Source organism: Pteropus vampyrus, unplaced genomic scaffold (assembly GCF_000151845.1).
Source record: "Pteropus vampyrus isolate Shadow unplaced genomic scaffold, Pvam_2.0 Scaffold166, whole genome shotgun sequence".
In the NCBI taxonomy this organism is placed as follows: domain Eukaryota; kingdom Metazoa; phylum Chordata; class Mammalia; order Chiroptera; family Pteropodidae; genus Pteropus; species Pteropus vampyrus.
This window is the reverse complement of record NW_011888947.1, coordinates 2,591,142-2,603,715: the sequence shown is the minus strand read 5'-3', so window position 1 is coordinate 2,603,715 and position 12,574 is coordinate 2,591,142. Positions and strand designations below refer to the sequence as shown.

The 12,574-nt window shown below is 43.5% G+C and overlaps 1 protein-coding gene across 4 annotated transcripts in view; it reads left to right on the top strand.

Moving 5' to 3' along the window:
- KIAA0513 (KIAA0513 ortholog) overlaps positions 1–12,574 on the top strand; it is a 122,226-nt gene that overhangs the window by 59,054 nt on the left and 50,598 nt on the right. For 2 of the 4 annotated variants that reach the window (XM_011370270.2, XM_011370272.2), the window contains exons 1-2: positions 8,327–8,466; positions 10,933–10,987. The exons of 1 other annotated variant lie outside the window; for it this stretch is intronic. The gene's annotated coding sequence lies outside the window, so the exon portion shown is untranslated. Of the gene's footprint in view, positions 1–8,325; positions 8,467–10,932; positions 10,988–12,574 lie in introns of those variants that run through there. One more of the 4 variants, XM_011370271.2, reaches the window with a different exon arrangement.

Here is a 12,574-nt window from a genome sequence, read left to right as displayed (position 1 = left end):
CTTTTGGAAGTAAGGGGTGCATTATATTAATCTTCAGAATTTCAGCTTTAATGGTTTAAAATTTTAGCAGTATATTGTTGAAACCTGTACAGAATTTTTGAGTTTATTTGAGCCAAACTGATGGCAATGACCAGAAAGCAAAGTCTCAATGGATTGAGAAAATACTCCAGAGAATGGCAGTTTTGCAGCTTATTTTATGCACTAGAATCGAAGTAGGAGACTGAAGGAGAGTTACGTGAAATCCATCGGTACTAGATCAAGAGAGTGGGAGAAAGCAGAGCGGGGAAATCTCTGGGATTGGATAAAAAGTAAAATGAAGAGACATATTTCTTTTACATTAGTGACTGCAGGATAACTAATAACATTTACAGCACAAAGAGATGGTCTGTGGGGAACAAGATAACAAAGAAGGTTCAGTAGTCTTGTGCTCTGGTGGGAGGTTGTCCCCTGAGGGGGTCTGGAAAAGAAGATTACGCTGCCATTTAAAAATTTCGTGATCTTAGATGCAAAAATACAATATACAGTCTTATTTAAGATAAAGATTGACCTTCGTCAAGGAAGCTACAGGCCTGGGACATGACTTCCCGCCCTGACCTGCTTTTAGTTAGGATTTTTTTATGTTCAGACCATCCCTTGTTATTTCAGCCTCTGAGTTTGTAGGGCCTACCATGCTGGCCTCCCCTGAGCTTTTCAGGTTTAGTAAGTGGCCCTTTTCTTCGTCCACGGTATCTCGTACCTCTGCATTCATTGTACGCATTTAGTCGATCCTTAACAGCCTCCTATCACCTGGTTTCTTTGTTTCTACAAAGGAGAAAAGTGAGGTAGGCTTCCAATGAGTGGTCGGTTCTTTTCACTTAGGCTGAAAGAAAGGATGGTTATCTTTTATAACACCAAGACTGCAAGTGCCTGCTATACTTGAGACAAACTACGAGCAATGTTAAACTAATTTTTTTTTAAAAAAGGTTAAATCTTGACTTTCGCACACATATAAATACGTGTAAAAGATTCCATTTAACTCACTAATTAATGAGGAAGCATGTAAGATGACAAATATTTGAGAGATGAATCTAAAAGGCAGACACAGATATAGGCAGTTAGGAATGCTGAGATGAATTTGCTTAATAGATGCACAACTAGCTTTTTCTACAGCGAGGGAGAGAAGTCAATTGAACTTTTACAAGATTTATTTGTAAAAAAAAAAAAGATTCATTTGTATGTCTGATATCTGTGGGTAAGATCACTTGCATTGCTATCAATTCTCTACAGCCTGTAGAGTTATAAATATCTTAAAGAAAAGGAAAAACCTCATGGGACCAGATAACAGAAAAGTATGCCAGACAACACCTAGTTGTTCATTGAAGACACCCAATACGTTTTTCTACCCATTTCAGATCCTTTCACAAAAAATGCAGAGGGAGGGATCTTCACTCCATGATTCTCCTGAGCTCCCACACTTGTTTATGTTGCCTGTTATTAATTACTAGTATAGATTGTTTATTGTAACTTTAAAATTGCACCCTTGCAAAAGGAAATAGCGTAATAAAATCATGAAAATATTTAACAGGGATGGCGGCAGTTGACAAAAACAATTCAACTCTTATCAAGGATTTTCATCTCTTAACAGCATTGATATGTGATCTGCAAGTCATTTCCCTACTCCAAGCTTCAGCCTTTTTTTTTTTTTTAATCTCTAAAACATGAGATATAGACTAGATTTCTAAGGTTTCTTCCTGTTTTAGGACTGTGGTTAAACACAGAGTTTTTCTTCTCTCCCTGATTTCACTGAGGCCTTGGGAGCAGAAAACCTCCCAACATTTGTGGCCTTTGCAGGAGTGCTAACATCTCATGTCCAGGGTTAGTTCTTTTTACCCCTGTGGAGCTAGTTTTCATCTAACCAGTACTCCCAGGAAACAGGACTTTTTAAAGTGGAGGCTCTATTCAAATATGTGAAAAGATGCTCAGCTTCATGCAAAGTAAAAGGAATGAATACAAATTTATAGTATGAGGCGATCCCATTTTTCATCTAGTAGATTGGTAAAGATAAAAGGTTGGTAATATTCTGTGTTGGCAAGGCAGACCAAATTGATACAGCTGTGAATTTGTTCAGCTCTTTGCAGAGCAAGATATCAATACAAATCACAAAAATTTAAGTGTACTTACCCTTTGACCCAGCAATTCCCCTCTTAGGAATTTATCCTACAGATGGAATCACCTATGTGCACAAGGATGTTCGTACTTGAGTATTTACAATAGCATGTTTGCAGAAGCAAAAACCTGGTATCACCTGTATGCCCATCAATATATTAAATAAAGTATGTTGTATACATAAATGGAATACTGTGCTGTATGATTATAAAAAGAATGAGGCAGATTTTTATTCGTTAATATGGATGGTCTTCCAGATATATTGAGTCTTTTGTGTAAAACAGTGTATTTGTATGAAAAAGAAGACGAGAGAATGTTTTTATGTACATAGAATATCCCTGGAAAAATACACAAGAAACTAATTTGTTATATATTTAACCGCATCTTCACTTTTAAATATACAAAAAGGTAATCAAAAGTAAATGAGAATCCAATAGAACAATTGGCAGATCACTTGAACAAGTACTTCACAAAAGAGACTATCCAAAACATGAGAAACTGCTCATTTTCATTAGTCATTAGGGAAATGCAAACTTAAACCACAACGAAATACTAATTACACACCCACCAGCATGGCTCACATGCAAAACCCCAAGTGTTGGCAAGCATTGGAGCACCTAGAAGTTCCATACACTGCTGGTGGACTTGTCGTCGTTAAACCATCTTGGGCAACTGCTGGGAGTATCTGCTGAAGCTGAGCATACCGTACTTAGGTTCACCAAAAGATGTGTGCTAGAATGTTCACACAGCACTATCCATAACAGCCCCAAACTGGAAACAACCTAAAAGTCCATGAACCACAGAATGAGTAAATAAATTGTGGTATAGTCATACAATGAAATACTATACAGAATGAAAGTATACAATACAACAGTACAGATCAATCTCAAATATGGTGTTGAGTAAAAGAAGCAAAGACACAAAAGCATGCTGTATGCTCACATAAAAATAAGTTCAAAGTCAGGGGAACATGATCTTTGGTATAGGAAGACAGGGCAGGGTAGTGGTTACCATTGAGGGAGGATGTTAGGATGCTAGTAATATTTCTTGATCTGGGTGCTGGTTCTATGGATGCTCACTTGGTAAAAATTCATCCAGCCATGTACACTTACAATTTGTATGCTCTACTTCAAGTAAACAGTGGGAAAGAGAGAGGGTCACAAAGGTTGTACAGCAGAAAATCAGGTTTGTTCCAGAAGGGTGTTTTAGGTTCTTAGTTTTTTCTCTTGAGTTTGTGGTTTTTAAGGCAACGGCCATACTAGGGAAGCCAGAAGGCTGAAACTCCACTACTCATGGTGTTGGACAAGACCCAAGAAGTCTAAAGAACCCAGAGTGGTATGATGGGTTCCTGAATTCCTTTTCACTGGGCTACCGCACTGCCAGCTGTGGGTAGAGCCTGCTGGTGGGAGGATGTATGGCCAGTGAGCATGTATGGAGCATTTACTAAGTGTCAGGTTCTGGGTTTGGTGCTCTGTGTCTCCTGGGTATTCCAAGCTTGTTCTCTAATGCCTTTGGCACTTGACTTGGAAGGCATCTTTCTCCCTGGAACCCCCTCTAAAATTTCTCCCATCCATTCTTGCAGTATTTCACTTCCCCCTCCCAGCTTTGCTCCTTGTCACGTCTCAGCTAACTTCCCATAACTTCCCATATCTTTCACTTTGTTATCCCATTGTCTATCCCTCACTGCAGTGCGATCCTCATGAAAGTCAGGGAGTTTTATTAGTCTTGCCCCCTATTGTCTCCCCAGTGCCTGTCAAAAAGTAGGCATTCGATAATAATGCCACTGAATGAATGAACACACCATCGTTGGCCCCTTTCATAGATGAAGAAATAGGCCCAGTGAGGTTAAGCAGTGTGCTCAAAGTCACTAGGAGTGGAGAGCCAGGATTCACACCCAGATGTCTTGCTTTTCGCCGCTGTCATATTGCCTCACAGACTCACTTCATCCTCACATTTGTATGATCTGTTTGTACGGCTGAGGAAACTGAGGCTCAGAGTGAAATGATTGCCCAGAAGAAGCAGAGAAGCACAGCTAGCCTGCAGACCTCTTGTCTGGCTGTGAAGATCCTGCTCTTTATACTGTACCACACTACCCCTCTAAGGAGCTGGATGCCATGCCCTATACCAATGCTGCTCTATACCAAGCTCTGAGGGCTGGACTGTGACATGGTTCCTCTGTTCCTGCTGCCAGGACCTGACCCACCAAGTCTCCTGGAAGCAAGTTTCTGACCATTGTGCTCTGGCTCCAACAACTCAATCCTCCTCCCTCCCCCATCCTTGTCTTAGACTCCTATTGGTTCATTCAAAAAGTATTTAATGATTTACTCTGTGCTTGGCACTATGCTAGGCGCTGTAGACACACGAGTGAGCAAAACCAGACAAAGTTCCTGCCTGTTAATTAGCTCAGAGACTAATCGAACAAATAAATAAGTGCAAAATTATAAACTGTGGGTTCCTATAAAAGAAAAAGACGTTGTGTGGTGAGAGAATATACCCAGGAATCCGTTAAAGTCTGGGGGTCACATGGAGGGATTCTTTTAGGATGTGATATGTAAAGGACCTGTGGGTGTTTGATAAGCAACAGGTGCAGGGGGTGGAGGGAGAGGGTTCCAGGCAAAGCGGTATAGGTGGGGAGTCCGTTCAGTGGAAAGCAGCATGGATTGAAGTTCTGTAAGGGGCCAGTGTGTAGAGGGCAAGCGGGGAGTGGCTTGAGCCCAGCCTGGAGAGCTTGGAAGGGGCCTCGTGCAGGGCCCTAACACCCAGGTGAGGGATTCTGGCAGAATATGAGGGGCAGTCAGAAGCCACTGGAGGATGTGATCACATTTGTGGTTTTTAAAGGTCATTCCAGCTGCTTTGCGGAGAACATGTTGGAGAAGGGCAAGAATAAATGCAGGGAAAAGTCAACTAATAAATGTCAGTGGAGCAATTGAATTAGAACACTCAACATTTGGCAACCACCATATTATTATCAATAATAGATGCTGAACCACTTGGTGAAAGTTCATTAGAAAACAGGATATTAAGATAGTCTTAAAGTATCTTTCCCACAGATTACTAATTACTTACAAAGGACCTTTTACAATGGAGATGTGACCATCTCGACCATTGGTCAAACACAGTATCAGCAATAATGAGACAAACTGATGTGTTGTGCCTCCTGATGCAATGCACTGAGCAGGAGACACATCAGTTATATAGTACTCCTGCACAAAATGTGTTGAAGCAATCAGAGAAATCTAAACAGACATTCTGCAAAATGACTGGCCTGTACTCCTAATACTTATTAGTGTCTTGAAAGACAAAGAAAAGCTGGGAACTATTCCAGATTAAACTATTTGAAAATGGAGGAAGAAGGGGCCTTGAGCCAAAGAATCAGGAGGCCTCTAGAAGCTGAAAAAGGCAAGGATATGCTTCTTTCCCAGAGCCTCCAGAAAGAATCAGCCCTGCTGATGCTTCAGTTTTAGGACATGACCTCCAAAACTGTAAGATAATAAATATATGTCATGTTAAGCCCCTGAGTTTGTGATAATATGTTATAGAGGGAGGAGAAAATAAGCATAGCGGACAACCAAAAACAGAACTGATGCTAAATCACACCACCAGCTTTATCTTGCATAATTGTTTTTTAGACTCAATTCTCTAAGTATTTTTGAATATCAATTCAGTCATCAGTAAATTTACTATTTCTCCTTCTTTTTCTTGCTGCCCTTCAGACAATATCATGAGATATCTTAGCAAATGCTTTGCCTAGATATCTGTTGCTTCCCCAGAATCTGTCTCCCTTCTGTTCACAAGAGCACCTCAATTTTCTTTGGGGTCCTACCCTTCCCTTGCTCTCTACCCAAGTAGCTGGGTGGGGCTGATCCTCACTCCTGTCCAGATGTGGCCAATCCATTTATCTCAATGACTTGGCCTCAGGGATTGGTTCAAGGGGATGAGCACATGATATGTTGGTCCACTCAGACCAAATCCCGGGACTTTTGCCAGAAATGTTGAAAGTGAAAATACTTTTTTTCCACCGAGGATGCTAAGTTGAGAGAATATAAGCCTGTTGCTGCTAGAGACCATTCTACAGAAAGAACCTAATCTGAGCATGAAATCATCTCAGAGGGAAGCTGTCAGGTAGGGGAAAGAGACTAAATTCTGATGACATCATCTGAGTCCCTAGATCCTGCTGGGCCAATCCTGGAACTTTGCAGTTATGGGAGCCAATATATCCCCTCTTTTCAAAAAACCAGTATGAATCAAGTTCTGTCACTTACAACTAAAAGAAGCCCGATAAACACACCTTCCAGGTCCAGATATATTACTTCTACTATATTTCCTTGATTTACCAGTCTATACATTTCACAACAGAAATAAGGTTAACCTAGCGTGACTTGGTCTTTTCATTGGTGCTTCCTCTTCTGAGGCGCACAAATATTTTTGTGTAAGTAATCTGTTTTGAATATTTTCCAGGCCCAATGTCAACTTCACTGATCTGTGGTTTGTAGAACTTGCTTTCTTCCCCTTTTTTTAAATGGCTATGTCATCTGCCTCTCTTCAGCTTTCTGGCAAGGTAAGAACTTTTATGAGATAGGGAGAGACAGGTTCCGTATGAATCTCTTGAGGAGAAATGACATTTGCCCAAATGGACTCTGACCCTGATTTGAGCTCATGCTTTTCGATTTCCCTGAATAGTTGGTATCACCAGAATTAGGTCAGGGCTGCATGAGGTGGGGTCTTATGCTAGGTTCACTCACTGAACCCACAGGAAGACTTCCTCCAGTTGCAGGTACCATTCTCTGTTCCCATCAAGGATTCAAAATGGGCTCACATTCTGCTGGACACAGGGCAGAAGCTTACAAGGACCAATGGCATGCCCACCTATCTGTAGTGAATACATGAGGGAATGAAAGCTGCCTTACACTCCTTCCCTTCTGAGTTCACGCCAAGCTTGAAAGACCCAGAGATTCAGCTTCTCTCACATGATGGTCATACTGAGCTGGTCAGGCAAATCTGGGATAAACCAGAAGTAGCTATGGCACTGAAGGCTCCGTAACTCTTGTGGAACTGCAGATCCCAGCTTTTTTTCTTCATGTTGTTCCCTTACACTTTTTCCAGCAAGTCTGAAGTTCGGTAGGTCATCTTCCTAGGGACCAACAGCTCCCTGCTTGGGGCATGGGAAAAATACTTGATCATCAACGCAGAATTCATTTTTTCTTCTAGGTGGCAGAACTCCAGTTCCTCCTGCACAACTCATAGAACTTCAGAGAATTCAGTTTTCTTATATTGACATCTGGCCCCATTTCAGATCCCACTGCAACCACCAGAAGGAGCGCTATAGTTCTGCAGTGTAGCAGTGGAAATGTCTTTAGAGCTTGAGGTATCAGAGCCCACACTCCGGAATCAGATTATTTTGCTAGGCGCTGGAATCAAGTTTCATATAACTCCAAACTTATTGGGGAGGGGTGTCCGTTTATGTTTCTCTGTTTCCTTCCTCTCGAACTGTAAAAAGCTTCCATAGGAAACACTTCTATTTTTTACTTTTTTTTTTTTTTAATTGAAGTGATGTGGAAGGAACAGGATGGCTTCGAAGTTGTGTAATATTATTGTATTTGCTAAAAAAAGATGCAGCCCGGCCTAGAACTTCTGGAGCATGAGTTGGAAATTCATCAGCCTTTAAGATGACCCTTTCAAAAAATAAATCGGCTTCAAAATGCCTTTCTATACCATGCATCCTTGCCTGGCTTATTTTAAAAGTATATTCGTTAACGCCATGACTTAAAAGTATGTTGGTTAATGAGGGCAGGAAATGGCAAATGGCATCCCTCTTTTAAGGGTGGGGACACTCAGGGCGGGGAAGCAACCAGAAGCAGGCCATAGTTCCAGGATCCCTGCCGGAGCTCCCCACCACCACCACTACTAAAATCACCAAATCGCCCACTTGTCTGCACGCAGAACGACCTGCCCCACCCCAATCTAACCGCCTCGGAGAACACCCTAGTTTTGAGATCCAGGAAATGAGGATCCCGGGACCTTCTGTAACAGCGACCCACGGGAGGTCTCCGAACGTGCTCCCTGGAGCAGGGGACGACCTAAGCCCGGAGCATCCCTGACGGAGCGGAGACCCTCGTGAGCGCCGAGCGATAGTAGCAGCTCCGCCGCGTCAAGTGACGCCTCTCGCGGTCCTCCCTGGCGCCTGCGCAGACCGGACCGGGGGCGGGCACCGCCGGCGCCTCGGAAGGACCCGGCTCTCCCGCCAGCCCAGGGGCCGCGCACGGTGGATCGCACCCGCGCCCACTCGCTACCCAGTCCTCCCGCCGGCCGGCGCCCGCCGCGGTGAGAGGGGCCCCGCTGGCGCCCGTGGGGGGGGAGGGCGAACCCCGGGGTCTCCAGGCGGCGCAGGGGCTCTCCGATGGGCGACAGCTGGAGCGCCTGAGGCGACGGCACCGGCTTCTCCGGGGGCCGGTGGAGAGGGCGGTGGGATGACGCGGGGCCGGGGGCCTCGGGCCTCAGGCCTGGGGGGGGGGGGGGGGGGCGAGGAAATAGGAAGGGGATCCCATGGTATGGAGAACTGGACAAGGTGTCTCCACCCCCGGTGGCAGATGGTGTCGCCAAGTGGCTTTGGGACGAAGCCGGTTCATCAGTCTTGGGGGAAAGAAGAACCCCCAGACTCCTGGAAAGGCATGCTGGGGAGGGGGTGCCTGGGACCGCGATGGGAAAGACGTTTGCCAAGTCGTGCGAATGTGTTTGGTTTTAAGTTTGTTGCCTCTCTTCTCCTGGAGTGGCAGACCGCTGAGGTGTGGGGGGCAAGGGAGAAAGGGCTCTGGACACGGTTCCTGGGGTGTCAACTCTGCCCGTGCCTTCCCGGGGCTCCCCTCTCCTCCCGACGTGACAGTAAGCAAGGAGATTTGCAGAGGCACAGCAGTAGAAACGCCGTGTTAGGCGCTCATTGTAGGACCGCTGTTTTGGGGTGGACTAAATCAGTATCCAAGGTCTTTGAGAGGACACTATGTGGTCCTGGAGCTGGGAGCGTTTCCCCCTTGTTTTGGGTTTGTGCTTCCCTAGGTTGCACGTTAATTGGATTTCAGGGAGGGAAACCGGGAGGAGGAAAAAGACTTTGCAGTGGGCACTGGCCAACTCCTCCAACTCTGGTCAAGTGCTACGTAGGGGTGCCGACCTGCAGAATGAGCAGGAACTTGCCTCTGAGCTGGCACCGGTGAGGCACCCTGACGTAGAGGTTGCCACTGTGGTGAGTCAGTATTCGAGGCAAGCTGACAGCTGTCAGGGACAAGGCTGCTTTAGCCAGGCTGCCATCCAGGCCCTTGTCACCTAATGCTGATGTTTCAGATTCATTTCATTAGAGGCACCCCTCCCTAAACCTAAGCCAGGGCAGCTAAGATGCTTAACACTGAATTAAATTTAAAAAAAAAAAAAAAAAAAAGAGGTTTAGATTGTATTATGTGTGAGTGTTCCTTCCCATCTTTTCCTGTTTCTCTTTGGAAGTGTATGTTTTTCCATTGTTCAGTCTTCCTTTCGGCAGTCACTCATTTTTATTTCCACTTTGTTCAGAAATAGGACTGCTTACGTATTTGAAGTGCAGGGTGATAGGCTCTTGGGATCAGCTCACAATGAAAAAGTCGACTCATGAGGTTTTCTTTTTCCATTAAAGAGATGAAGACCGCTGAGGACGCACACATAGGCACCCTTAGTGATCAGCAGATATCTCTGGCTTCTCATTTGGTTCTGGAATGCATTCCCTTTTTTTTTTTTTTTTGCAGTGTTTATCTTTTGTATGGCATATGACAGTTAATGTAAAGATAGTTTGTATTATTTGAGAATAATACAAACTATCTTTACATTAACATGCTGCATGCCTCTTTCTCTTTCCCTCTTTCTCTTTTTCTCGCTCTTTCACACTCTCCCCCTCCCTCCAAAAAGAAAATAATCAGATGAAAAGAAACATCAAAAGCAGCCTTGGAAGATTTTTTTTTAAAAAGTCATGAAAAGTCAACTGGCAACAAGAAAGAGCTGCAAATGGGAGGAGTAAAAATCCTATTGCCAATAATAACCCCTCGCTTTTACGTGACAGTACTTTAGGAAGGACTTTCCCACGCAAAATCTTACTTGATCTTGACAATAAACTGGAGTGACAGGTGGTGTTCTCACATGCCAAAGATGAGGAAACTAAGGCTAAGTGACTTGCCCAAGGTCACGTAAGTACTAGGGGCAGAGCAAAGTGTTAAGTCTAGCTATCTGACACCAGATACAGAGTGGATGTAGGAAGGATCCAGGCAAATGATATGCACATGCTGGGGGGCCCAGGGCTTTCGCAGCATTCATCAGCAGAGCATCCTTCTCTCCCACCACTTGCCCTGCTTACTAACTTCGCTGAGCTTGCTGGGGTAGTTGTGCCTTTACCACTTCCCTCTACCTCAAGCTTGAGATAGTCCACATCTACTCAGATTTATTGGTAAGTCTTTGAGAAATCTAGTAGGAAGTATGATTTTAGGGAGTGCCTTTTGCTCAAGTGCTTAGCGTTTCCAAATAGTCTAGATGTCTTCAGTTGTGTGATGCAAGAGACCAAAGCAATTGTAAGGAAAATTGCCATAATAGTTTTCCTTGTTCTCCATCCGGAAAAGAAATGCACTGGTTGTGAAACTTCAGGAGTTAACCCAGTAGTTTTGTTTATTTTATTCAGTTTTTTAATGTGTGTCATTGTTTGAGTAATGGTGTTTGTCATTGTTTGAGCTGTGGCACAGCTGCTTAGATCAGGGAATAATGAGCTTTAATTCCTTTTTCTAGATCTAAGCATCAAAAAAGGACTTCATCAGCAGGATATCGGAATATATTTCAGCAGGTCAGTGGTACAAAACAGAATTAAAAGCCAAGACAATCTCGGGCACATCAGTAGAAATATAGATCTGGAATGAGAAAGATGATAGTTCCAATTTGCTCCATGCTTAGAATATTGTGTTCTTTTCTAGACATCACATTTAATGAAGGACATAGAAAAAAAAAAATCAAGCGTATTTATTGGAAATTGCTACAGCAGTGAATGATTTAGAGCTGGTAAGCCAGGAGGATCTTGGGAGTCAGGGTTACAGAGATTCAAGTCTGTCATTTATTAAACTTGTTCTGTAGGGACTCAAGATCCCAAGAACCAAAGGATATAAGTTATAGTGAGAAAGACTTCAGTTTTAAGAACTTTACTGTGCCAGAGTGATCTTTTAAAAACTATGACTCAAATCATGTCTCTCCCCAGTATTCATGGGATCAAATTAAAGATTATTACCTTGGTCTGCTGAGGTGTCTGTGAGTACCAACTGACCTTGCTTGTTTCTCCAGCTTTATCAGCGACCACCCACTCACTCACAGAAGTCCCACCTTCTTTCTGTACTCTGAGCATGCCTGGTTTGCTGTGCCTCAGGGCCTTTGCACTGGCTGTTCCTCCTGCCAGATTTCCCCATAGCTGGCTCCCTGTCATTTAAGTCACTGCTCTAATATCACATCCTTAGTGAGACCTTCACTAATAATCAAAATAATTTCTTCCTAGTTCCAAACCCATTCACTTTATCCTGTTACATTGCTTTATTTTCTTTATAACAATATCAGAAATGATCCTATTTGAGAATAATTTTATTGCCTGCTCTCCATTTACCACTGTAGATCAATAATTCCCCCAAACAGTACCTAGCATATAGTAGGTGCTCAATAAATTTTTGTTGAATGAGTGACATTTATGACAGACCTTTTCATGGATGGGAAGGATTACTTCCTCAGTAGATACGGTAGTTTTTTTGTTGTTTTATTTTTGTTTTTGTTTTATTAGAGACAGTCATACATAAGCCAGCTAGTTTCTTGGAGTTGCTCTAACAAAGTACCACAAACTGGGTGGCTTAAAACAATGGAAATTTATTCTCCTACAGTTAGGGGGAGCAGAAATCCATCTTTAAGGTGTTGGCAGAGTTTGTTCCTTCTTGGGGGCTCAGAGGGAGACGCTGCTCATGCCTCTCTCCCAGCCTCTCGGTTTCCAACAATCCTTGGTTTTCCTTGGCTTTCAGCTGCATCACTTCCGTCTCTGCTCCTGTGGTCACGTGACCTTCTCCTACGTAGCCTCATGTTTGTGCCTTTACATTTTCTTCCCTCTATATATAAGGATTCCAGTCAAATCAGACTTAGGGTGTACCCCACTCCATGAGGACTTTGTCTTAATTTAACTAATCACACCTGCAAAGACCCTGTTTCCAAATGGCATATTCATAGGTTCCAGGAGTTAGGACTTCAATGTACCTTTTTAGGGGGACACAACTCCATGTGTAACACCTTCCAACTGCAAGATTGAGTGTCATTTTAAAGGAGAAAACTGGCAGGAGGTGCTGGGTTATTTTTAGGGATAATGACATGGATTTGGATATTTGTACATAAAGCATCCATGATCCTTACA